Raw genomic sequence first — 26,994 nt, forward strand, 5'->3', positions numbered from 1 at the left:
GGGACTGAATGGGGGGTGGGGGGATAAAACAGAGTCAAGGTATGCATCTATAAGTTTGGTGGGGCAGGAACAAGCAGAAACAATGGGTCTATCTAGGCAGGCAAGTTAATGAATCTCGGGTGGGAGGTAGAAACGGAAGGTGCAGGGTAAGGGAACTATGAGGTTGGTGGTGTTGGATGGGAGATCCCCAGAGTTAGCAAGATCGGTGATGGTGTGGGAGACAATGGCCTGGTGCTCCTTAGTGGGGTCCTGTAAGAGGAGGTGTCTGAGAGATGTCGCCTGGCCTCAACAGGGTAGAGGTCAGTCCGCCAGACTACTACAGCACCCCCCCCCTTATCTGTGAGGTTAGGATTAGTGCGGAGAGAGTGGAGAGCACCACATCCTGAAGGAGTGAGGTTAGAAATGGGGAGAAGTGTGGCAAAGTCGAAATGGTTGTCAAGCGACCAATCTGCAAAAGACAACAAACTGTGCAAATACAAAAAAGAAAATAATAATAATAAGTAAATAAGCAATAAATATCGAGAACATGAGATGAAGAGGCCTTGGCAATGAATCCATAGGTTGTGGGAATAGTTCAGCGATGGGGTGAGTGAAGTTGAGTGAAGTTATCCTCTTTGGTTCAAGGGCCTGATGGCTGAGGGGTAATACCTGTTCCTGTGTACATACATCTATTGATGCTTCTGGACATATCTTCAGTGATGTTCCTGGAATCATTGGGTGTTTCGGGTCTTTCAACATCATACAACCTCCTCCAGGTGACCCAGCCGAGGCTGATCAGACCCCAGCTTGTGTCCAGATGGCTAGCTACTTATGACTCCATGGCTCCCTTCTTTTGAGCCACAGCCATCTTGAGGCCCTCTCTGCTGCATCGGTGGTACTGCGGATGGCTCTCCTCTTCCTCTCTCCCTTGATGCCCAAAATGCTGAAGGCTCTAGCTAAGGAACCGGCCACAAATCCCCTACAACCAACCTCCACTGGGAGACACCTCGCTCTCCATCCAGCAGCTTCCTATCAACCCCTCCCCTCGCTGTTGCCTCCAGAATTTGGTTAACATCTTCATCAAACTGCTTCCACAGTGAAGTCATGTTAGCTGCAGGCCATTTGATCCGCCTCCTGTTAGACTTCATGGTCGAGGGATTAGTTTGCATCACTTGGAGGTTCCGGGCACTATGGGGTGACTCCGGGCCTGGCCCCTCCTTCGTCTCACCAGGTTGGGCACCTGCGCGTTGTGCTGCTCCTGCTCCCGCCAAACACTTCATCCTGGCTTGGTGGATCTTCAAGCCACGATCATTCTGAACCTGGTGGTGTGAGTCCTGAGGCTCCTGTATCTCCTTCCTGATGGCAGAAGCGAGAAGAGAGCATGGCCTGGGCGGTGGTAGTCCCTGCTGACGGATGCTGCTTTCTCGCGTCTGCCCTCTGTGGTGGCGTGCTCAATGGTGGGGTGGGCTTTACCCTGTAATTTTATCCCCTACACATTTTATTCAGACATGTCCAGCTAAAACATTACTTCATTGTCCTCCTGTGAATGTTCATAAGGAGCCTTTAGTACTTTACGTAACCTGCAGATCTCCACTAAATAGGTTTTTTTGTCAGCAGTCTTTCTTTGCATCAAAAGAGGTTTTATTTATTAGATGCTTAAATACCAGGTGCTATTTGAGATCAGAACACTGGTCCCTTTGTTGTCTCAAATCAGACAAAAGGAAAGTTTATTCATGGTTCAACACTGAAACTGTGTCTTACCACACCAGGTCTTACATAGTGACTACAGTCCTAAGGCACCAAAACTCCAGAGATCTGACTTGTCCAATCTTCTTCCCGTGATCAACAGGGCTTGGCGATGGTATTGGTATTGGTTTATTGGTAAATGGGTTATTATTATCCTATGTACTGAGGTACAGTGAAAAGTTGGTCTTGCATACTGTTCACACAGATCAAATCATTCCACGGTGTTTTGTGGCTGGACAAGGTAAAACAATAACAATGCAGAGTAAAATGTACAGAGGAAGTGCAGTGCTGGTGAACAATAACGGGCAGTAAAGTGCAAGGTCATAATGAGATAGATTGTGAGGCAAAGAGTCCATATTATCATACAAGAAGACCATTCAAGAGTAGCAACAGTAGGATAGAAGCTATACTTCAAGCCTGGTGGTACATGTTTTCAGGCTTTTGTATCTTCTGCCTGATGGAAGGGCGAGAAAAGAGAAGACCTGGGGTGGGTGGATTGATTATGCTGGTTGCTTTTTATGGGGCAGCAGGTATAGGCAAAGTCCATAGAGCAGGGGTTCCCAACCTTTTATCTGCCATGGACCCCCGCCACTAACAAAGGGTCTGTGGACCCCAGATTGGGACCCCTACCATAGAGGAGATCGGTTTCCACGATGTGCTGAGCTGTGTCCACAGCTCCCGGCAGTTTCCTCTGGTCACGCGCAGAGCAGTTGCCATACCAAACATTTATGCATCCAGATAGAATGCATATAAAATAAAATAGATTCCAGGGAAAATAAAATTTGAGCAGATAACCAAAAGCTTGGTGAAAGAGTAATTCATATCAGTGTTGGAATTGGTTTATTATTGTCACATGTACAAAAATATGGCAAAAAGCTTGCCTTGCCTGCTGTTCACACAGATCAAATCATTACACAGTGCATTGACGAAGAATAAGGTAAGACAATAACAATGTGGAATAAATTATAAAAGGTACCAAAAAGTGCAGTGTAGGTAAACAATAAAGTGCAAGGTCATAACAAGGTAGATTGCGAAGAATCAAGTTTAAAACATTTGAGGTAACAATCAAATGTTGGCTTTAAAACATAATAGCTTCCTCAGCACTCTGGAATCATAAAGATTACTTTTATCGATGTTACCAGCTCCATAAAAACCCAAGCTGGGCATGTCCGATCAATAACACTTGATATAGGATCTCACTGAGTTCTGACTAATACGAACTTTGAACACTCATTTAGTTATTCCATAAGTAAGGATATGTGATAGCATTGACTGAAGTTAAACCTTTTCAGACAGAATCCTGCAGGAAATACTGCTGACAATAGCTTTGTAAAGTATATACTTGTTTCCACAGTGTACTTATCATAGAGTCTCAAAGGATAAAGGAGAGAGAGAGAGATCTTTGTGAAGGGAATTTCAGACCTTGTGACCCTCATATCAGAAGGCAAAGCTGCCAGTGAAAGCAGGGTTGAGATCTGGGATGTGTAAGAGTCTATGGATGTTCCTAAGCATCTCTGTGAAAGGAGGAAGCTTGGGATGGGGCTAGCAACCCCATCCCATAAATGCTCAGAGCTACAGGAACTCCAGTAGAAGCCCTGAAGATCTCATCCTTGGGAGAGGAAGGGTCTTCACAGATGGGCTACACATAGGGACAACCTGAAAGACTGGTCCAAGATAGAGGACACTGGCAAGTTGCTGTGGGCTGGCTCTGCCCCAGTAGGGGTGATGGGCTTAACCAACCAAGAGGCTAGAGTGGGAGGAAAGTACAGATTGCAAAAGTTTGTTGGGCTGCAGAAAGTCTCAGGGATAGTCTACTTGTTGCCCACATCCCAACCAGTCTCTCATCCTACATCCACAGAATTCACTTTCTTAATTCCCTTACCCAGTCAAACAGCCACTGCTTCCTTATCCACTGTAAAACAGTAATTAAACACTGACTAGTTATGCTTGTACTTTGTGGTTGATGGATTGTGTTATTATATATGATGAATAAAAACAAAACCTAACATAAAAAGAAGCAGAACTAATTCTGCAATGGTTCCGTTTAAAGATTTTCCATCCTTATCTCTTCAATCGGACTACACCACTGTTGTTACTGATCTCAATATTGTAAAAATTGTGATTGATGTTCCTCAATATTCGAAGTCAATTTATTGACAAAGTAGTTGTCTGTCACATGCGATGATGACAGGAAACCTGTGCGGGAGAGCTCACAAAGTGGATGAGCCATTGCACTGGGGCAGTTCTACTCTTGCGACCTCATGACACCCTATAATAACGTGGGATCCATTTTCCTGCAGGCACTTACAAGAAAATAAAGAAATACAATGGAATTTATGAAAATTACACATAAACCAAGGCTGACAAACAACCAATGTGCAAAAGAATACAAATAGAGCAAGTATTGAGGTAATGAGTGGTCGGGTCCTTGAAAGTGAGTCCATGGGCCGTGGAGTCAGTTCAGAGTTCAGGTGAGTGAAGTTATCCACAATGGTTCAGGAGCCTGATGGTTGTAGGGTAATCTGTTCCTGAACCTTGTGGTGTGGACCTAAGGCACCTGTACCTCCCTCCCAATGGTAGTAGCAAGACCTGAGCATGGTTTCCATGGTGGGAGGCCTTGATGGTGGATACTGCTTTCTTGTAGTAGCTATTCTCCTAAGTATCTGCACTGGACTCTTGCTCACCTCATACTTACTGGTTTCATTACTGACAGTCATGCATCCAGTTGCTAAGATTCCCAATTCTAAAATCCTCCCCTAATCTCTCTACTTCAATATGTTCCTTGACACACACCTCTAAACAAGCCATTGGTTGTCGATTCTAATGTTACTTTACATAATGAGCATGTTTCCCTTTGATAATTTTTCTACTGCATTAGGTGGTATATAAATAACAGAGTTGTCTTAGTACAGAAAGAGGCCACTCAGTCCATCAGTCTCAAGGGTAGCTTCTGTCCCACTGGTATCAGACTCTAGAATGGATTTCTCACATGTTAGGAGATGAACTCTTGATCTCCCCAATTTACCTCGCCATAACCACTGCACTTTACTTGTCTACCTGCACTGCACTTGCTGTGTAATTGTAACTTCAATTCAAGTTTAATTGTCATTCAACCATACATGAATGCCCATCAGTATAGCCAAATGAGCCAGCGTCATATTATGGCCAAGGTGCAAAAACACGGTACCAACAGTCAAACAGCACAAAGCACATACAAGATAGCAAACACATAAAGAATCAGAAAGATACAGCCACACACAGAAAAAAGCCCAGACCAAACCTGAGTTATAGGGAACGGTTGAATAGGTTGGGGCTTCATTCACCGGAGCACAGGAGAATGCTAATTCTCTAATAGACAAAATTTTATAGAGCTGTACAAGATTATGAGGGGTATAGATAGGGAGAATGCCTGCAAGCTTTCCCCCTTCAGATTAGGTGAGACGAGAACTACAGGTCATAGGTTTAGAGTGAAAGGTGAAATATTTATGAGGAATCTGAGGGAGAACTTCTTCCTCAGAAGGTGGTGTGAGTGTGGAACGAGTTACCAGTGGAACTGGTAGATGTGACTTCAATTGTAGCAGTTAACAGAAGTTTGGGTGGGTACAGGGATGGAAGGATTATGGAGGGGTATGGCAGATGCGACTAGGCAGAAGACCAGGCTGACACAGACTCGCTGGGCCAAAGGTCTTGTTTCTGTGCTGTAGTGCTCTATGACTCTATGACTATCTTCTGAATTTTATTTTCCTTTTGTACTTCCTTGATGCACCTAATGTGCATTTGGATTGATTCATCCTGATGGCATGCAGTCTGTCTCGGTACCAATAACCATATCTGATAAAAGATGTTTATTTGAGTTAGCTACAGAATTTCTGCTACTGTTCTAATTGATCTCTTCGCTGTGGTTGTAAATACTCACTTACTTACTTACTTGCTGCCTGTTACACCACTGGTGTTTAGGGCAGCAATGAAGGTCCTTCATCTCTAGTGGTGTTCAAGGCTTCGTTCCCTGTGCAAGTAGCTTCCTCTCGGTTTTCACTACCGTCAATCATGCAAACCCTAGGAGGAGACTCAGGAATACCATCACACTCAGATGTAGAAGGATTCTTCATTGCTGTTTCTGAAACAATTTTGTTTTACCAGTCAGGGTTGTTATCCCTGAGCTGAACCCCCCAACCCCCCGCAAATCTGGGGGACCATTGGACCACTCTTAGTCTGGTCTCTACCCTTTGACCTGTTTGGCATGGGTGACCCTACCAACAGCCAAAGCACAAAACCCTGACTCCAGCCAGCATAGCTCTCCAGGTCATTAAAGCACATAAGCCTCCAAACCCACCGACAAGTTTGGTCCTCTTGGAGGAGTGGTTGTAAATAATAACATCAAATTAATGACATGGAGTTAACAAAAAGTTACTGCTCAGCCCAGTTAATCCATGTAGGGTGTTAATGCTTCACTCAAACCTTCCTTTCGTTACTTGTCAATATAACCCAGGGGTTCTCAACTTTTTTTATGCTATGCACCCCCACCATTAACCAAGGGATCTGTAGACCCCAGGTTAGGAATCCCTGATATAATCCTTCGTTCTTTTCTACCTCGCACATTAAAATTGCCTCTCCTTTAATCAATTTTCTTCATTCTTCTCGTCCATTCCCCAAGGTTCAATGGTTTTATTTAACTCCAGAGAATGTATACAATATACAACCTGAAATTCTTACTCTTTGCAGACATCCACGAAACAGAAGAGAATCCCAAAGACTGACTGACAGAAAAACATTAGAACTCCAAAGCCCTCCTCCCCCCTGCAATACACAAACAATAGCAAAGCATCACCCCTCCCCCTACTCATTCCAGCAGGAGGCATCAGCCCCCACCACCCACCAGGCAACCAAGAGCATATCCCCCCAAAGAGAGACCATGATCCACAGTCCAACAGAAACCATTGTTCACCCAGCAGTTCGACAGGCCACAGGCTCGCTCTCTCTCACTGACAAGGGACAGAAAGATGTCTCCCCTGCCCCCCCATCCACAGCGAAAGATGAGACCAACAATCAAATCACTGTTTTGATGTTACAGTCTGCAGTGTCACTCTTATTCCAAGTTTCTCCCCGCTTGAGAATCCGCAGCAAACTCTCCCCTACCACTGAGAGAGACAGAGAGCAATCGCCCAAGTGCAGAGATCTCCGACAGCTGCAGTAAGTGTCTATACTCCCACCATACCGAGGGAAAATACTGAAGGATTGATCGCCGCCAAGACATCAAACAAAGAGACCAGAAAAAATGTCCACCCTCCTGTTTATCTTGGTGCAGATTTTATATTCATGTTCCTAGCTTAGCCGTTAGCACAAGTTGGAGCAATCTGTCTTGGTGGGGCCATTGCTTCTGCATGCTTGTGTCCACTTGACCTTATCTCTCTTCACCTCAAATCCATCTTTTATTCTGGTCTTTGTGCTTATTGTGTTTCCCCTCCCACTTCGCTCTTCTTTCATTCCCCACTCTGGCTCCCCTCTTACCTCTTCTCCTCATCTGCCTATCACATCCCCTGGTGCCCCTCCTCCTTCTCTTTCTCCCATGGTCCACTCTCCTTTCCTACCACATTCCTTCTTCTCCAGCTCATTGCCTTTTCCACCTATCATCTCCCAGCTTCTTACTTCATCCCCCACCTCCCTACCCACCTGGCTTCACCCATCACCTTGGAGACTGTACTCCTTTCCTTCCCCCCACCTTCTTATTCTGTCGCCTTTCTCCTTCCTTTCATAGTCAAAGTCATACTTTATTGATCCCGGGGGAAATTGGTTTTCAGTCCTGATCTCAGCCTGAAACGTCAACTGAGTTTCCATAGATGCTGCCTGACCTGCTGAGACCCTTCTTCTTTATTAATCTTTTTTATTGATTTAAAAGGAGCATAAATACAATCAAGAGGAGAATTATCACAAATATATATATATCAGTAACAATACAAACCAAGATTAAGATAGAAAAACATATTGTTAAGCTAGTATAAAATATATAATAAAAAATGTAAACAGCAATTCTCCTCTTATCAGTTCATGAAGAGGAAAGAAAACATTGAGTTTTAAATGGAGAGAGAAAAAAATCCACTACACTATATAAAACAAAAAGAAACAAAAAAAAGGGACTAGGCAGTCCATTTTGAGGATACGACCAAAAAAAAATGAAAGACTTTCCGATCAAATCTAAAACTTCAAAAAGAAAAGATTGAAAGAGTAGTAAATTAAATTAAATGAAAATATTGGTTAAAAGGTCGCCAGATGACCTGCTGAGATCCTCGAGCATCTTATGCGCATTACTCTGGATTTCCAATATCTGCAGAACCTCTTGTGTTTGTGTTTTTTTTTAACACTGCATTGGGTCTGGTGATCAAAATGAACAATCATTTCTGTTCTCCTGACGCTTGAAGAGATGTGATTTACTAACTGGAAGTAAACCAGGTTATGAGGATTTTGTGAATTAAAGGAGGACAGCTTGAGACCCATTTGGCTTGCGTTGCTCCATATGGCACTTGGCAGCATGAATTCTGAACGCTGCACGCTGATCCCCTGCTGACGTGCTTAAAAAAGGTAGCGCAGGATGCGAGAAGGAGCACTTGCTAGAGTATTATTGATGCTGTACACACAGCCCTCAGCGTTACAGAGGCTTTGGCAGGAAGGGCCTAGATTCCTCCATAGATCTTTATAGCAGATGGAAGGATGAAAGAAGTAGAGGAGAACTTCTTATCCCCCTGGGCATGGTGAGGGTCAGGAGCTCACTGTCTGAAGAGGTAGTGCAGGCAAATACCTGAAAGGTAGTTAAAAATTACTTTGATGAGCAATTGATGGACCATTTTCTGGAACACCAGGGAGCTCCTTTTATCTTTGATTGTGCTTTTTACACAAACATCTGGTTTTACTTGAACTTTTTTCATTGTCTGATGTAATTTACACATAATTTATCCATAACCGTTGTTCTGTGTGTTGTCTGAATCTACTTGCCTGAGATGTTGCTGAAAGCAGGTTTTTCATTACACCTGTACCTCACCGAACTTGACTAGGAATGTGGTGGTAAGTTGGGTTTCACCTCTGTGCCTAGGTACTCGAGGATCTTAGCAGGTCATCTGGCGACCTTTTAACCAATATTTTCATTTAATTTAATTTACTACTCCTTCAATCTTTTCTTTTTGAAGTTTTGGATTTGATCGGAAAGTCTTTCCTTTTTTTTTGGTCGTATCCTCAAAATGGACTTAAAGGGCCAAATGGCCCTCTCCCGTGCCATAACTTTCCATTATTCTATTTTGTGGTGTCAGGATGACAAAGCATATTTAAATAGATTCCTACAGCTTCACTCAGAATCATGTTTATTGGCATAGATATAAGTTGTGATGTTTTGCGGCAGCAGTATGCAAGACTTAAAAATAATTACTCATTACTAAGTAGATAAAAACAAAGACAAAGAACAAAGTGGTGTTCATGGGTTCATGAATCATTCAGAAAACTGATGGTGGAGAAGAATAAATTGTTCCTCAAACAGTGAGCGTGGGTCTTCAGGTTCCTGTACCTCAGGGGTTCCCAATGTTTTTTATGCCATGGACCTCTACCATTAACCAAGGGGTCTGTGGACCCAAAGGTTGGGAAACCCTGCTGTACCTACTTCCTGATGGTAGTAATGAGAAGAAGGCAAGTCCTGGGTGGTGAGGGTCCTTAGTAATGGATGCCCCCTTCCCAAGGCATCACCTTTTGAAGATGTCCTTGATGGTAGGAAGGACTTGTGCCCATGATGGAGCTGAAGATTGAACAGAAACCAAACATAGGACATTAAGAGCAGAATTTGACCATTTGGCCCATCGAGTCTGCTCTATAAACATTCAAGCACATCGCCCTGTAAACATGCACAGAAAGATATCTTGAGATTCGTTAAGAGCTCAGAATGCTTAAGCTTCGGACAACTTAATGCAAGTCAGGGCATCGGCAGGGATCAGAAACAAGATAACTAGGTAGAAGGCACAGATGTAATTTGTAAAGAAGAACTGGAGACAAGGTAAGGAGAATTAGTTTAACGCCATAAGTGGCTCTAATATTTATTCCACTGTTTGAAAAGATGGTGTAGCAGAACTAGTGACAACTTTGGAAATAAAATATGCACATTTGAGGGGGAAGTGTGAGGGAATGGGATTAATTTGGCAGTTATTTCAGAGAGTGGGTCCTATCATGAAGAACTGAAGGGTCCCCTTTGGAACTGTATTACTTGTAAAGGTCCAGGGAAGGTAGAACACAGAACACAGCACAGTGCAGGCCTTTTGACTCACAATCTAAGATCTAATCTAAGGCTACGTCCACACTAGACCGAACAATTTTGAAAATGCCGGTTTTGAGTAAAAACGACAGGCGTCCACACTGGGCGTTTTTCAAAATATCTCTGTTCACATTAAAATGGATATTTGGGTGAATGTACTCCTACTGGGTATGCGCAGACACATCTACAGAAAACAAGCGAAGAGGAAACGGTATAATATTTACGCTTCCTTGGCGGCGTTGTGCTATTTCCATTAGTCAAAAACTAAAGTGAAAGAAAGTTTTCAACAATGTCTTCAAGGAATACAAAGAAAACCTCCACTGGGAAAAGCAGACCGGACTTCTTCGTTTAGACAGACAATGAAGTCGAGCTGTTTCTGCGAGTTACAAAGGATTACAAATTCAGCAAAGCAGTGGAGAACGTGGAGATGTTTAACTCCAAACAAGCTATTAACATAAACAATAAAGTAAACAACACACGCATGAAGCCGTCCTCTACCCAAGGTCAACAAGAGAGTGGAATCTTCTGCCGCCAGACCTGCACAGTATTCCTGACATTAATATTTTTTAAGATAGATTCAATCAAATCAATTCAGGGGATATAGTCAAAAAAGCTTACTTTACAATTTAACTCTCACACCATTCACACCAACTGTGCGTTCTAACAGCCGTCCGGCAGTGCTTGTGCAGTACCAAGCAGAAGCAGAAAAAGCAGTGTTGTTGTGGTGTTGTCATGACAGCGTTTTTAATTATCTCCATTTACCCCGTCCACACTACAACGTGCAACAATCGTTTTCAAATTTCAAATACGTAGTGCGGACGTAGCCTGAGATCAATCTAACCCTTCCCTCCTACCTAGCCCTTCATTTGTCTTTCATCCATTTCCCTATCTAGAAGAGTTTCTTAAATGTCCCTAATGTACCTGCCTCTACCACCATCCCAGGAGTGTCTTCCAGGAACTTACCACACTCTGTGCAAAAAACTTATCTCTGATATCACCCCCCCCCCAATACTTTCTTCGAATCACCTTAAAAGTACAGTCTCTCATATTACCCGTAACCATCCATGGAAAAGGGCATTGGTTGTTGCTCTATTTATGCATCTTATCGTATACACCTCTATCAAGTCACTCTTCTTCACTCCATAGAGAAAAGCCCTAGCTCGCTCAACATATCATCATATGACTTGCTCTCTGATCCAGGCAGCATCCTGGTAAATCCCCTCTGCACCCTCTCTAAAGCTAACTCATCCTTCCTGTAATGAGGTGACCAGAACTGAACACAATATTCCAAGTGTGGTCTGCAGTGAGTTTCATAGAGCTGTAACACTACCTCGTGGTTCGTGAACTCAATCTCCCCAATTAATGAAGCCCGGCACACCATATGCCTTCTGAAGCACCCTATCAAATTGCGCAGCAAACCTGAGAGAACTCTGATCATGGTCCCTAAGATCCCTCTGTTGTTCCACACTATTGACCCTGAATTTTGCTTTAAAGCCGACTTTCCAAAGTGAATCATTCACACTTTTCCAATGTGAAGTCTACCTATCCTGGGAAAAAGTATTTGGATGTCCACTCTATCTATGCCTCTTGTCATCTAGTACACCTCTATCAAGTCATTTCTCAACCTCCTTCACTCCAAAGAGGAATGTCTCCCCATTTTGAAAATCCGGCCAATAATCTCTTGAAATGATACCAAACATCAGCAGGTTGAGACGATGGCACAACACCTGATAGTGTCGATTTAGCCCAACGGTAATGGTCTTCCCTTTCGATTGTTCAAAGCCAAATTCTGGGAACCAAACTGCATGAACCACACTGATACTCTGAGACAGTATGGAGCCAAGTCGAGCCAAATTTTTCTCTTTTCAAACAGCCAAAGAAAGAAAGCAGGTGACCTCTCATCCTCTTTCACTCCAAAGAGAAAAGTCTAGCATACTCAGCGTATCTTCATTACACATGACCTCTAGACCAGGCAGCATCCTGATAAATTTCCTCTGCACTCTCTCTAAAGCTTCCATGTCCTTCCTGTAGGACCATAAGATGATAAGATATAGGAGCAGAATTAGGCCATTTGGCCCATCGAATCTGCTCTGCCATTTCATCATGGCTGATCTATTTCCCCTCTCAACCCCAATCTCCTGACTTCTCCTCCTATCCCTTCATGCCCCAACTAATCAAGAATCTACTAACCACTGTCTTAAATATACTCAATGACTTGGTCTTCGCAGCTCCCTGTGGCAACGAATTCCACAGATTCCCCACACTCTTGGTAAAGAAATGCCTCCTCATTGCCTTTCTAAATGGACATTCCTCTATTCTGAGGTTGTGTCCTCTGGTGTTAGACTCCCCCAACATAGGAAACATCCTCTCCACATTCACAGTATCAAGGCCTTTCAACATTCGATAGGTTTCAATGAGATTCCCCCCTCATTCTTCTGAATCCTAGTGAGTAGGAGCCCAAAGTCATCAAACACTCCTCATAGGACAAGCCTTTCAATCCTGGAATCTTTTTTGTGAACCCTTTCCAATGTCAGCACATCCTTTCTTAGATAAGGGTCCCAAAACTGCTCACAGTACTCCAAGTGAGGCCTCACCAGTGCTGTAGAAAGCCTCAACAGTACATCCTTGCTATAACAAGGGAATCAGAACATCAAACGTGGATCAGTGAAGCATGGGAACAGACCTTCAGCCCACGATACCTGTGCCAACCAAGATGCCAGTCAGGTTACCCTGACCTCCTTGTGCATGGTGCCTATCCCTCTATTCCATCAGATGTCCATCCAAAACATTGCTATGGTATCTGTAGGGTGGCCGATAGAGTAGCGGTTAGCGATTCGCTTTACAGCGCCAGCTTTAAGATCGGGATTCAATTCCCCTCACTGTCTGTAAGGAGCTTGTACATTCTACTCATGACTGGCTATGTCTCCTTTGGGTGCTCTGATTTCCTCCCGCATTCCAAAGCCACATGGTTAGGGTTCGTGAGTTGTGGGCATGCTATGTTGGCACTGGAAGCATGGCAACACTTGCGGGCTGTGCAGCACAATCCTTGCTGTTTTTATTCAACACAAACAATGCCTTTCACTGTAAGTTTTGTTTTACATGTGACGAAGAAAGCTAATCTTTAAATCTCTTTAAAATCCATGGATCACCTCATGCACCTCAGAATCAAGGTGGTTGAGAAATCAGTTAAATAGACCACAGAGAATTCCATTGTTGAACAATGATTTCTTTTGGCCTTGACTGATGTTAACCATTGAGGTTTAAAGTATTGTATTGATGTCTAACTCTAGGGCGTAGGGAGTGGTTAAGATTTAATGCAGTTCGATACACCTGATGACTCCCAGCTGGGAAATGAGTGCAGGCTTGCCAGAGATGTTGAAACATTCCCTGGAGTTTTCGTTATGCATGTCCCAACATAGAAATATTTTCACAAAATTTAGAACTGGAAATTGGAAAATCTGAAATGCAATGTGAAAATGCTGAAATAGAAACCCTTTTTACACCTGAAATATTTATCTGTTTCTCTTTCCACTGAGGCTGCAAGAGTTGCTGAAGGTTTCCATCATTTTCTGTTTTCAATAAAAAAAATACCCAAACCGTTTTTTAAAGAAGAGAATCATAAGAAAATTTACAATGCCGAAGGGAGCCATTCCATGTAGGTGCCAGCCCAATCCCACCTCCCTGCAGCCGGGTACGGCAATTGTTCTGCCCAAGGGCACAAGTTGTTGACACAGCCCACCACCTCAGGAAAGCAGCCAATGTAATCGAAGAGCCCTCTCATTATGGTCATTCTCTCTTCTTCCACCTCCCTTTGGGCAGAAGATACAAAAGCCTAGAAGGACGTACCACCAGGCTGAAAGACAGCTTCTATCCTTCTGATACTAGACTCTTGAACTGATCTCTGATATTCCAAAAATGAATTCTTCATCTCGCAATCTACCTCGTCATGAACCTTGCTCTTTATTCATCTACCTGGGCTGCATGTTCCCTGTAAGAGTAACACTACCCTCAGTGGCCACTTTATTAGCTACACAGTAAACCAGCTCGTTAATGCAAATATCTAATTAGCCAATCATGTAGCAGCAACTCAATGCATAAAAGCATGCAGACGTGGTCAAGAGGTTCAGTTGTTGTTCAGACCAAACCTCAGAATGGGGAATGAATGTGATCTCAGTGACAGAACTGCTGATGTCCTGGGATTTTCACACAAAACAGTCTCGAGTTTACAGGGAATGGTGTGAGAAACCAAAAAAAAATCCAGTGAGTGGCAGTTCTGTGGGCGAGAGAGGTCAGAGGAGAATGACCAGACTGGTTCCAGCTGACAGGAAGGCGACAATAACTCAAATAACCACACGTTACAACGGTAGTGTGTAGAAGAGCATCTCTGAATGCACCATGTCAAACCTTGATGTGGACGGGCTACAGCAGCAGAAGACCATGAAGGTACACTCAGTGGCCACTTTATCAGGTACAGGAGGTGTCTAATAATCATATTATTGCATTATTATTTCATTTGTACTTGTTATGGCATGATCCACCTGGACTCATGGAGACAAAGCTTTTTGCCGTATCTTGGTACACGTGACAATAAACCAGTATCAACACGTAGTGAGAATTTCTGCCTCCTGCACCCTTCCAGGCAGTGAGTTTCAGATCCCCGCCTCCTTTTATTCACATTTCTGTTTTCTCACAATGCAACCACGCATGAAACCCAGAAACAGTGTTAAGACCGTAAGACAAAGGAGCAGTATAAGCTATTTGGCCCATCAAGTATCCATCATTCCATTATGACTGAATTATTATCCTCCTTGTTATGTTTTCTGTAATAAAACTTGTGATTTTTCCCGACGTAGCCAGACATTTCTGCTTTTTTTTTTAATGATTATGATCACCCGGTACTCACTCCTTAGGAATCTGTGAACTCTTCTGTTTACTGCCTTTTCTCTTTAACTCGACTGTCTCTGCAGGCGTTTACAGGAAAACGGCAAAAATACAGTAGAACTTACAAAAACCATACAGAAACAAAAACTGACAAAACAAGCAATGTGCACAAGAAGACAAACTGCCCAAATTCAAAAAATAAATCACTACCGAGAATAAAAGTTGTTAAGGAGTCCTTGAAAGTGAATCTGTAGATTGTAGAGTTGTGGTGAGTGAAGTTATCCACACTGATTGCTGTGGGGTAATAACTGTTCCTGATCCTGGTGATATGGGACCTAATGCTTCTGCACCCTCTGTCTGATGACAGTGGTGAGAAGAGAGTGTTTCCTGGATGGTGGGGGTCTTTGATGATGGATGCATTCTTGTGGCAGTGCTCCTTGTAAATGTGCTCACTGGAAGGGAGGACTTTGACTGGTATTGGTGATTGGTGTTTCCATACCAGGCCGTGGTGCAGCCAGTTAAGACACTCTCCATTGTGCATCTATCGAAGTTATCTGCTTTGGGTTCATGTCCCTCTAACCCAAGGAGCTCCAGCTTGGAGTCCACGGACCACTCTGTTACTAGTAGGAGCCCATAGCGTTAAAAAAGGTCGGGAACCACTGCTCTAAATATTTCCTATCCAATACCCAGACTCTAATCTACTGTTGTATTTCAGAGCCTTCTTTGTCAAATAAAACTGCTTATACCCACAGCTGTGCCTTCTTAGTCAAATTGAAACCAGAAGTTTTATAAATATGCAAATTCTCATCAGTTAATGATAATGGTAACAGCTGCATTTTAAGGGTGAAAATAGTGACCAGGCCTACACCTATCTGTATTCAAAATAAGCTGTGGCACATCTTGCTGGCAATGAGATCAGCATATTATTATTCCTGATGCTGGTCCAGGCCTGTTGTCAAAACCCTTCAGAGACGTTTCTATAGTTTCACCCTCAGATCTATCCGAGCTTCTTTCACTCGGTTTATGTAACAGGAGCTCACGTGCTAACAGCAGAGTTATAGATCGCACCAATCTGGGTCAGATCTTCTGGATATAAAGAGCAGGTATTGTTGCTGTAAAGACTGCGTTGTACTGATGCATGAGTTGATTCATAAAAGTGGCAAGCAAAAAAGGAATCTATAATTGCACCTGGAGCCCAGCACAAGGTAACAGTGACCCGGTCGTCATGGAGACTGAATGCATTTTCATGTTCGTTGCAGATTGAACCTCTGCTCTGGAACCAGAGTCTGAATATAGAACTTAAACTGCAACACAGCACTGGTTCTGTTCGTTGAATCAGTCACCTAGGGCAGGCTGAGAAGAGAATGGAACACAATAGTCTCCTTAACCATAAGATACAGGAGCAGAATGAGGCTATTCATCCCATCTAGTTTCTTCAGTCATTAACGGCACGGTAGCGTAGCACTTACGTAACATTAATTTACATAACATGGCTGCATCAGTGTCTGGTATGGGGCTGGGCGGGGGACTACTGCACAGGACTGAAATGAGCTGCAGAGGTTTGTAAATTTAGTTGGCTCCATCTTGGGTACTAGCCTACAAAGTACCCAGGACACCTTCATGGAGCGGTGTCTGAGAAAGGCAGTGCCCATTATTAAGGACCTCCAGCACCCAGGGCATGTCCTTTTCTCTCTGTTACCATCAGGTAGGAGGTACAAAAGCCTGAAGGCACACACTCAGCGATTCAGGAACAGCTTCTTCCCCTCTGCCGTCCGGTTACTAAATGGACTTCGATCCTGTGAACACTACCTCACTTTTTAAATAAATATTATTTCTGTCTTTGCACGATTTTTAATCTACTCAATATACATATAGTGTAATTGATGTATTTATTTATTTATTTTTATTTCTTTCTTCTATATTATGTATTGCATTGAACTACTAGGTTAACAAATTTCACCGCACATGCCGGTGATAATAAATCTGATTCTGATTCTTGTTAGGCTGGGAGGGCCTGCTACCAAGCTGTCTCTCTAAATCAGGGCTTGCTAGCCTTTTTTAATGCCATGGACCCCCACCATTGACTGAGGGGTCCGTGAATCCCTGCTCTAAATAAATAAACAAAATCTTCAGACGTGGCCCAAGGCTCTGAAACTCCTCGAGCCCTCCCATTCTGCACTTTTCCTTCACCCTTTAAATTGCCACTTTAAAGGTTCACTTTATTACCAAAGTATGCAACTGTGAAATTCTTCAATTCTCCAGACAGCCATGAAACCAAAAATGAAAAGAGAAAGGAAAGCAGCACGATCATCGACCCTTAAATCCCACCTTTCCGCAAGGAAAAGCAAAAATGAATCAGACACATCAACCCTCAAATGCTCTGCTGTCACACAAAATTTGGCACGTGCGACACGGAGCAAGTGGAACATCAACCACCACCCTCCCATTCCCCCCAGTAAGTATCTCAGTGGTGAACCTATACTCACCTCAGGATCACACAGATTCACTCTCCGTAGATGCTGCCTGGCCTGCTGAGTTCCTCCAGCATTCTGTGTGTGTTGCTTTGGGTTTCCAGCCTCTGCAGATTGTCTCTTGTTTGTAATGGCAGGAAGTGACCAGGTCCTGGAGTTGAAGGCCTGTGTGTGTGTGTGTCTGTGTGTGTAGTTGGGGTGATGATGCTAAAGGATGTTTTGCTGTTTTTGCTCGTTGATTGCCGGCAGCGAATTGCTCTGCTGAATATTTGTGGGCAGGTTGCGTGGGCGCCGGAATGATGTTTGAGGACCAACCACAAGCGCATCCTTAGATCCTGTTGGTTGTTGGTGCAAACAGCGCATTTCATTGCATATTTGGAAGTTCATGTTATTAATAAATAAATCTAACTTAATTGTGTTTCTAAAAAAGCTGTTCTGATGTTTACCACGCAGATGCTACCGAAACAAGTCTTGAGGAAGGATCTTGGCCTTGAATGGTCGACAGTTCATTCATTTCAAGTCAAGTCAGTACACAGTAAAAACGAGACAACGTTTTTCAGGACCATGGTGCTACATGATCCATGGATGCTGCCCGACCTGCCAAGTTCCTCAAGTGTTTTGTGTGCATTGCTCTGGGTTTCCAGCATCTGCAGAAACTCTTCTGTTTGTGATTCATCTCTTAAGTTTAACAGGCACTTTTCCATAAAACACAATAGATTCTGTAGATGCTAGAAATCCAGATTAACATCCACAAAATGCTGGTGGAACTCAATATCTATGGAAATGAATAAGCAGTCAAAGTTAAAATGGCAAAACTTAATGCCTGCACATAGCCATCTCTTTGCCTTCTCTTTTCCAATTCACTCTGATATTGGAATTGCAATTGGTTTATTTTGTCACATGCCCAGAAACACAGTGAAAAGCCGTGTTTTACATTAGTTTCTTTTACCTTTGTATCTGCACAGTTTGCTGCCTTTTGCACATTGGTTGTTTGTCATGTTGCTTTCGGTCTTTCATTGTATTTCATTCTATAGTGTCTCTGCGAATGGCCACAAGAAAATGAATATTAGGGTTGTGTATGGTGACATATATGTACTTTGAAATAAACTTATTTTAAACTTTGTACATAGGACAAGGGAGTCACGAGCAATGCCAGAATTTATTGCATTTGAGAATTTTGTGGTGAGATACCTTATTGAACCGAACGTAGAACAGTACAGGCCCTTTGGCCACACGTTGTTGTGACAACCTATAACCGACTCCAAGATCAGTTTAACCCTTCCCTCCCACATAGTCCTGCATTTTTCTTTCGTCTATGTATCTATCTAATAGTCTCTTAAATGTCCCTATTGTGTCTGACTCTACTATCACCCCTGCAGGGTGTTCCACATCCCTGGAACTCTGTGTATTCACCATTCCCAATTCCTATTTCCCGCTCTCACCTTACCTGCTCATCATCTCCCTCTGGTGCTCCTCCCTCTTTTCTTTCTTCCATGGCCTTCTGTCCTCCCCTATCAGATTCCCCCCTTCTCCAGCCCTGTATCTCTTTCACCAATCAACTTCCCAGCTCTTTACTTTATCCCTCCCTCATCTGGTTTCACCTAACACCTTGTATTTCTTCCTCCCCTCTCTCCTGTATTCATCACCCTTTTCCATTTTGCCCCCGTGCTGCATTTCAACTCGCCCCATGGACTGCAATTTTGCCCGATCATCTGTCTGTCCTTCCTCACAGTCTCACTGCACACTGCATCAACTTGTATATCAACTGCCCCGTGCTCAGCCCCGTCACTCCGGTTCCCATCCCTCTGCCTATTTGGTTTGATCCCTCCCGAACAGCTCAAGCAAACCTACCCACGAGGATATTGAGCCCCTCGGGTTCAGGGTAATTCGTCCCTTTTGTACAGGTCATGCCTTCCCTAGAAGAGATCCCAGTGATCCAGAAACCCAGCCCCTGCACCAATTCTTCAGCCATGCATTCATCTGCTGGACCATCCTATTCTTACCCCTTCTGGAGCATGCCACAGGCAGCAATCCAGAGATTACTACCCTGGAGGTTGTGCTTTTGAGCTCCCAGCTTCCTATATATTCTCTATAGGGAATATAGAATCCCTATATGCTCTCTTCAGGACCTCCTCCCTTTTCCTACCCATGTCTACGTACAGCTACTTCCCTTCAACCATTCAGTTCTTGAACCAACCTTCACAACCCCAATCACTTTACATACTTGGTTATACCCCAGTACAGCTTCACATTACAACGGGCTTTATTTTGTTCTAATTATGTTCTTTCTTGAGTAGTTTTTAATATTTGTGTTTAATTCACAAATTTCTTGTAAATTCTGTCTCTAATAGCAAGTGTATTTGATGTTTCTGTAAGAACTACTGCAAGCAAGACTTTCTTGCCCCTGTTGGATTAAGATGTAAAATTATTATTTTCCTTGTACTTTATTTATAATTTTTCTGTGCTTGCTTGTGGCTTTATACATATACATGTAATTGTTCAGTGAGTTTTCCAGTAATTACAATGCAGTTGTTTCTGTATTTTTCTAGAAGCTCCTTGGTTTTCTGCAGCATAAATCTGGCTATTTTATTATCTCAAATCAGAGAATGGGATGACCCCTTTGTCCTTCTGTCTTCATTCTTCAGTCATGTTCCGTTCATTCATTATGTGACATGGACGATCATGGTCCTTCTATGACCACGAATGCTCTTGGCAAATGTTTCTACAGAAGTGGTTTCCCTGGGCAGAGTCCTTACAAGACGGGTGACCCCAGCCTTCATCAATACTCTTCAGAGATTGTCTGCCTGGCGTCGGTGGTCACATAACGAGGACGTGTGATATGTACCAGCTGCTCACACGACCATCCACCACCTGCTCCCATGGCTTCACATGACCCTGATCCGGGGGCTAAGCAGGTGCTGCACTTGCCCAGGGGTAACCTGCAGGCTAGCGGAGGGAAGGAGCGCCTCGCACCTCCTTTGATAGAGACCTCCACTGCGCTGCCCTTTCGTCCTTAGTAGCTGTAATCATTAAGTTTTATGCCTCTTTCTTGACTTCCAAAGGACCTCTGGATTACAAAAACACCAGGATCCAGCACCCCTGTGCATACATGTACTTGTGCATGTGACAATGGAGTCAACATTTGACCTTGAATTTGACAGTAAATAATTTTGCCACATTGGCTGGAGAATCCTTTCCGTCAAGTGGTGAAAGTAAATAATGAAGCAAACTGGCTCAATAAGCTCCAAGGCAATTGAAAGTAAATTCTTTGTTAAACCTAAGACCATTTTTAAAGATGGCACTGGTGATATACAGTGACATTTTGTAGGCAGCTCACAAAACCACCAGATATTCCACAGATTTACTTCTTCTGGACTATAATTCATGCATCCACAGCCTGTAATTTCCCTTTAAGAAACAAACTTTTTAACCACCTACACAAAATGCGATTTTATGATCTCCTGAACTTGACCCTCAGAACCTCAGGGATGGCCATCACTGGAAGAAAGTGCGTTGGGGTGGACTTTAAGCCAGATTCAAGTGTCAAAGCACGAGAGTGGAAAACAAATTGGTGGTCAGCCCCACTACTCCACGCCAGCCAAGATCCTCCACCTGAGCTCCTTCCGTCTGCCTGCGCTTGACCCATCTCCCTCTCATTTCACTACTACCATCGGGCGGGTGCTACAGGAGTCTTGGGTCCCACACCGCCAAGTTCGGGAAGAGTTGTTGCCCTGTTGCCCTAGACTGGCTTCACTCGCCTCTGCACTGAACAGGCTCTGCAGCCTGTGGGCTCACGTCGGGGACTCTGTCCTTGTTATGCATGGATTTTCACGGATCCTATTGCATTTCTTTATTTTCCTGTGGGTATTCGCAAGAAAATGAACCTCACGATTGGATACAGCATACTTACTTCGAAAATAAATTGACTTTGAACTTTGATCTTTATTTTGAAAACTCGAAAAATGCAACAGAAGGAAGAGTACCCTGGACAGTAAGTCTGGAGTTCCAGGAAAGTACTGGCATTTCTGGCCCTGAGTGTACACAGGATATTTGCTTTGAACCAATATACTTGGCTTGCCAGACACAATGTCGTCGCTCTCAGAATCCAGGCGCTTGAGCAGAAATAGTCCATCCTAAATCTGATCCGAAAACTTCTCATAATTTGCCAGCTGACTTAGAATAACATTGCATCAGCTGCGAGTGGATACATGATCCGACATCAGAGATCCTTGGGGAGAGAAACAGGCCATCCTGGACTCTCTGACCCTTTGGTCTTTCCACATTCACCATCATCATCATTAGGTGCCGTGTCGTATGACATGGGCGATCACAACCATGATTGCTCTTGGCAAAGTTTACTGCAGAAGTGGTTTTCCATTGCTTTCTTTTGGGCAGTGTCTTTACAAGATGGGTGACCCCAGCCATTATCAATACTCATTAAGAAATTCACAAACAAGAAAAAAATCTGTAGACGCTGGAAATCCAAGCAACACAAAAATCCAAGGAACTCAGCAGGACGGTGAATGGTTTTGGCCCGAAACGTCGACTGTACTCTTTTCCATAGATGCTGCCTGGCCTCCTGAGTTCCTCCGGCATTTCGTGTGTATCACTCTTAAGAGATTGTCTGTCTGGTGTCAGTGTTCACATAACCGGGACTTGTGATATGCACCAGCTGCTCATACGACCATCCACCACTTGATCCCATGGCTTCACGTGACCCTGATTGATGCTGGGGAGGAGTGAGGTGGGGCACTTGGCAGGTGCTACACCTTGCCCAAAGGTGACCTGCAGGCTAGCGGAGGGAAGGATCGCCTTACATTTCCTTTGGTAGAGATGTATCTCTACCCTGCCACCCACATTCAGACTCTACAAAATGCAATCCAGCAGTATTAAACTGTAAATAAAAACTAAAAATGAAGCAGATATTGGAAATCTGTAATATCTGAAAATAATAGAAACAGCAGATCAGACAGCATCTGTGGAGAGAGAAGAGAGTTAATATTTCAGATTTGAGATCTTTATCAGCTCTGAAGGTCTTGGACCTGAAAAGTTGAATCAGTTTCTCTTTCCATGGATGCTGCCTGACCTGCTGAGTGTTTCCAAAGTACTCGGTTTCTTTTTAGCCGTAAGTACTTCATTTGCCTGTCTTTGTTTCTGCTCCTTCCAGCATCAGTATTGCTGCTACCTTGGATACTGGACCATAGCCAAGTCTTCAATAAAGGGAACAATATTTGCAATTCAAAGTGAGGAAATGAAATGGGAAAAGACAAGAAATACATATTTGGATCGGTGATAAAGAACCTCCAGCACTAAAGTGTTTCTTGCTATGTAAAATGTTGCTTAGTAACACACACAAAATGCTGAAGGAACTCAGCAGGACAGGAAGCACCTATGGAAAGGAACAAAGAGTTGTTGCTTTGGGCCGAGACCCTGTGTGTTGCTTTATTGGTTGGGAATCATGCCAACTCTCTGGATTTCAAAGTCATATGCACAAATACATGTGTGCACAGGTGCAATGAAAAACTTACTTACAGCAGCATCACAGACACATAGCATTAGATACACAACATTCAGAAGAAAAACGTAAATCAAATAATCATTACTTATACGAGAAAGAACACAAATAAATCAAATTTTTAAAAAAAGAAACTGTACATTGAAGTGCAAAGTAGTCCAAGTTTTGCCGTACTTAAGTATTAATTAAAGGTTATAACGTATAGGTTGACAGCAGTGGAACCAGGAACAGCTGGTGTGCGTCTGAGAAGTACAAGTAGGATTGGTATAGGATCAGTGCAAATGGACGTTGAACAGTTAGAATGAAAACGATGGGCTGAATGGCCTGTCTCCATAATGTATGACATGATGACACCATGGCACACTCACGCCTTTGGTGGGGAAGGACACCCATCTCTCTAAGGAGTTGTCTACTCCTAGCCAATTAAAAACAGTAGGATTTGGTTTGGTCGCTGGCCGCTCGACCATGGTTTTCAGTCGGGCGCCAGACACTCAGAGAGATTTGGCGGGGGGCGGGCGCCCGGCACTCGGCCGGGGGCTGTGGTTGAGTGGTCAGCGACTTGGGTCGGCTCCCCCACCGGACTTAGTCTGGTGAGGAGGGTGTGAGGACACCCAGCAGGACTGAAAAACAAGACCTGACAAAGGACGGAGGAGCTCCTTGTGAGCCAACGGCCATCTTCCGTGGAAGAGATTAAAGCCTCACCACGTATCTGCAAATCGTACGCTATGCACCGAGTTAGAAGAGATCCGATGAACTTGGGCGCTGCACCGTGTGCCTGGACCTGCCCAAGGCCTCCACCTAAGGAAGGGCCAAGCTCGAAGAAGCGGCCGCGGTTGGAGGCCGACACAGCCTCGGGCTCGAGTTCGGCGGGGGCGGCGGTGGGCGGTGCCAAGGCAGCCAGTGAGAGCAAACTGGAGGAGAGGCTGTACTCGGTGCTGTCGCAAGATCAAAGAAGATGGAGATGCATAGCCGCCAACCCCAGATTCGGGACGGCACCCACTGACTGACTGACTGAGGATTTGACTGGGGGAGAGTTGACCCTACCAAAGATTTTCAGGGACCTTTTGGGAGCTGCTTGTGGATTCTGGGACATGGACAGCCGACAACGTTTGAGCTCCACATCAGAACCAGCTACGGGTGGGGACAAGACACCCCAGGTGCTAATAATGGGTTAAGTGGGTTTGGTCCATTAGGTTTTCTTCATGAAAATGTAGCAATTGGCACAGTAGCATAATGGTTAGCACAATCACTTTACAGTTGATCACTGATTCCCACCACTGTCTGTACAGAGTTTGTACTTTCTCCTGGTGACTGTGTGGGTTTCCAAAGACCTTTCGTTAAGGTTAGTGAGTTGTGCACATGCTACATTGGTGCAGAAGCGTGGAGACACTTGCAAACTGCCCCCAACACAATCCTTGCTGACTTGATCAGACGCAAACAATACATTTCACTGTGTATTTCGATACTTCGATGTACGTGTGACAAATAGAGATAATCTTACACCCTTAAAACTCATTTTTACATTTTGTTCTTGCAACTGTGCAGCTAGTGTGATTACTGCGTCTTGTTGTAGCCCACATCCTACCATGACAATATAGTTGCAACAGCAAGCAGTGTGTGAATATCCAATCCATCGCTGCATGAAGCTCTTTCCTTTACATGGTCTGTTGATGCCCAAAGCCCATCTGATGTACAAAGTTATAAGGATTGCTCCAATGGTGAAGACAATGCTGTTACTGTTAAAATAATGGCCCACTGTAATTTGCCCACCACTGAAACAGATCTACAACAGGCACCACCTCCCTGGACCTACACTCACCTCTACAGCATCTGGACAGTAAAGTCCCACAAACTATTGGTTATTAATTACTGTACTTCCTTCATTATTTTTGTCACAGGTCGATAGGGTCATAAAGAGAACATTGGACTCATTGGTCTTTGTAAATCAAAGTACTGAGTACAGGAAATACGAGGAGATCTGCAGATGCTGAAATTTCAAGCAACCTCTTCCTATAGATGCTTCCTGGCCTGCTGCGTTCACCAGCAAGTTTTATGAGTTTATTGAGTACAGGAGTTGGGATGGTATGTGAAATTGAATAAGATGTTGGTGAGGCCTAATTTGGAGTATCGTCTATAGTTATGGTCACCCACAGGTAGGAGGTACAGGAGCCTGAAGGCACACACTCAGCGACTCAGGAACAGCTTCCTCCCCTCTGCCATCCGATTCCTAAATGGACGTTGAACCCATGAACAGCAACTCACTTTTTAAAAATATATTATTTCTGTTTTTGCATGATTTTTAATCTATTCAATATACATATACTGTAATTAATTTACTTATTTATTTAATTTTACTTTTTCTCTTCTATATTATGTATTGCACTGAACTGCTGCTGCTACTTAGCAAATTTCATGACACATGCCGGTGATAATAAACCTGATTCTGATTCCGATTCCGAATGATATCAATAATATTGAAAGAGTGAAGAGAAAATTTACAGGTATGTTGCCAGGACTTGAGTACCTGAGTTACAGGGAAAGTTTGAACAGGTTTGGACTTTATTCCCTGGAGTGTAGGAGAATGAGGGGAGATTTGAAAGAGGTGTACTAAATTACGAGGGGTATAGGTAAGGTAAATGCACACATGCTTTTTTCACTGAGGTTGAATGAGACAAGAACTGAAGGTCAAAGGTTAAGAGTGTAAGGTGAAATTTCACTCAGAGTGGTGAGAGTGTGGAACGAGCTGCCAGCAGTAGTAGTGAATGTGGGTTCACTTGAAGAACTTAAGAGAAGTTTGGATAAGTACGTGGATGGGAGGGGTATGGAGAGTATGGTCCAGGTGCAGTGAGCACACGGACTATTTGGAAAGCTGATGGCAGAGGAAAGAAGCTGTTCCTAAAGTGCTGAGTGTGGGTCTTCAGGCTCCTGCACCTCCTCCCCGATGGTTGTAATGCGAACAGAATATTTACAGACTGGTCTAAAGCTTTCAACACTTCACTTGAACATGTTTACAAGTTCAACATCCTTTCCATCAGTGTCCATAACTGAACTCTATGTTGTCATATTAATGCATTCATCACTTAGCCAAATTCCTATTGACTGGTCTGTCTCTCTCGCTCTCACTCGCTGCTGCTGGGGGAAGGTGACTGAGTGACCATTCTCTCTCTCGCTCCCGCTCGCTGCTCCGGGAGAAGGTTCCTATATTTGACCGGTCTCTCTCTCTCTCTTCCTCTTGCTTGTTGCTGTTGGAGGAAGGTGCCGGAGCCCTGGGTCTTGGGCAAGGTTTCACTGACGTGGTTGTGGACTGGACTCTGTAGTTCAAGTTATGGCGTGTTTCTGGTTGCTCGTTTTTTTGCTGCTATTGTGTTCGATTTAGATCGGGGTGGACAGGTTCTGCAGGCTGGAGTCAACAACCAACGCGGTATTGGATTGAACTGAGCCGAGCTGAAATGAATATTCCTGGAAACAACAGGAATTCTGCAGTTGCTGGAAATTCAAGCAACACACATCAAAGTTGCTGGTGAACGCAGCAGGCCAGGCAGCATCTCTAGGAAGAGGTGCAGTCGACGTTTCAGGCCGAGACCCTTCATCAGGACTTCGTCAGAATATTCCTGGACTGTTTTGATAACTTGCGGTTTGGTGTTTTATATTCTGTGTTTTTCACACTTCTTGCGAAGTTGTCACGATTTGTTCTTTGCGCATAGGGTCGTTGATTTTTTTTCTATGAACGGGCTCCATGGTGACAAATCTTAGAGTTGTATACTGCATACATACTTTGATAATAAATGTACTTTGAATCTTTGAATCTTGATGTTGCTGTGTTCTCTGCTGTTGTTGCTGCTCGTGAAAATGCTGCACGAGTCCCACTTCCTTTTCCCCTCGACGGTTTCGGTACTATGTACACTGTTGTTTCTCACGGTAGGTGAAGAAATTGCACAATTACAGTTGCTTTGGTTCAGTCCCCTGCTGTAAAACTTCTGTAGTGAAGACATGCCTTAAGCTGTTTTACTGTCTTGAATAGACCCATGTGCAGTTTTTGGTTGCCTTGCTGAGTGATCTGCATCAGCCTCACCCGCGTGCTTCGGAAATCAAGCCTTCACTGGTATCGTGACTATTCA

At 43.8% G+C, this 26,994-nt stretch overlaps 1 long non-coding RNA gene across 2 annotated transcripts in view; it reads right to left on the reverse strand.

Moving 5' to 3' along the window:
- Positions 1 to 26,994, reverse strand: part of LOC140210974 (uncharacterized) — a 111,255-nt gene that overhangs the window by 47,260 nt on the left and 37,001 nt on the right. The window contains exon 1 of one of the 2 annotated variants that reach the window (XR_011889352.1): positions 18,311 to 18,394. The exons of the other annotated variant lie outside the window; for it this stretch is intronic. This is a non-coding gene — a long non-coding RNA (uncharacterized lncRNA). Of the gene's footprint in view, positions 1 to 18,310; positions 18,395 to 26,994 lie in introns of those variants that run through there. 2 annotated transcript variants of the gene reach the window in all.

Source organism: Mobula birostris, chromosome 16, assembly GCF_030028105.1.
Source record: "Mobula birostris isolate sMobBir1 chromosome 16, sMobBir1.hap1, whole genome shotgun sequence".
In the NCBI taxonomy this organism is placed as follows: Eukaryota; Metazoa; Chordata; class Chondrichthyes; order Myliobatiformes; family Myliobatidae; genus Mobula; species Mobula birostris.